General features: G+C 25.9%; 1 non-coding gene across 1 annotated transcript; it reads left to right on the forward strand.

Annotated features, from left to right (window-relative positions):
- The first annotated feature begins 1,144 nt into the window (after positions 1-1,144).
- LOC112527059 lies at positions 1,145-1,336 on the forward strand. Its single transcript, XR_003070681.1, has one exon. It is a non-coding gene; the product is annotated as a U2 spliceosomal RNA (small nuclear RNA).

Consider the following 1,336-nt stretch of genomic DNA (forward strand, 5'->3'; position numbering starts at 1 on the left):
GTTATGATATGACTTTAGTATATATTTTATATTATAAAGTTGAATTAAAAACTTTAAAATAATATAACGAACAATTTATTGATTGTTTTAGTTTGTTATAACTAAAGTTGAATCTAGGATTATCTTTATTATAACTAAAATTGATTATATGATTATAAGTAAAATAAAATAAACTTATATGTAAAGAAGTTACATGTTAACATACTGCCGCAAATTTATGAGAATGTGATATATTCGAAGACGGAGGTAAGTATGTGAAAGAAGGAAAAAATGAATTTGAAATCAATCATCRACCAATGTCAATATCAATATAATATATTAAAGGAGGAACCAAAAAAATAATACAAAATATATAACCATGGTTGAAATCAAAACCAACCAAATAATACAAAATAAGGAAGTGAATATTTAAAATGAGTTAGATATCTTTTAAAACTAAGAGAGTTTGTACAACTTTTAAGTTGTCTTTTTTTATGGCCAACCATGTTTTATAAAAAAGTATATATCAAAAATAAATATAAAAAGTAGCATAAAGTTAACGATAAATCAAAACCATAAAATTAGTAGAAGTTATAGTTGTAAAAACAATATTTACATATTTATAATCTATATTTTTATATCTTTATCTTTTTCTATATAAAAACAATAACCATGGATAATCAGGTGACAACTTCTAAGAATTATAAATCATTTTTTTCCTCATATTATTGTTTGTATCACGCATTGGATCAAAGAAAAAGAGTCATCTGGGGGGTGGATACAAAAAGAAAAGGGCGACCTTTTTCGCAATATTGTTTGCATCCCGCATTGGATGATGGAGTGAAAGTGGCAAGAGGGAGATTACTATAAAAAGAAATGACTAAAAATGGAACAAATATATTTTTCTCGGATGTCGACCGTTTGTTTAAGATAAAATGTAGTATATGTTTTTAGTTTAACATATCTATCCTGAATCTTAAGTTTTTTTTTGGTTAGATCAAGTATATTATATGTTCTTAATTTGATATCTAATATATGGGTTTTCAGTTGGTATTTTATTTTTATATGAGAATGCTCATTTTACTACTTGGTGATGTAGTTATTTATCTGTCGTCTTGGTGTTACTACTATTAAGGTTTGACACACCTATCTAATTACAATTCAAATATTATAGAATATTACGATAAAATGTAGTATTTGTTTTTATCAGTTTAATATCTGATATGTGGGTCATCGACCCCACTTGATATTAATTGTATTTTTTATGAGGGAAAATCTATTATCTTAGCTTGGTGATGTGGTTATTCATGCATCGCCTTGAATTTTCACTACTGTTGCTACAACTGACGCACTTCTC

This window comes from Cynara cardunculus (genome assembly GCF_001531365.2).
Source record: "Cynara cardunculus var. scolymus isolate 2C chromosome LG 14, CcrdV1, whole genome shotgun sequence".
Classification (NCBI taxonomy): domain Eukaryota; kingdom Viridiplantae; phylum Streptophyta; class Magnoliopsida; order Asterales; family Asteraceae; genus Cynara; species Cynara cardunculus.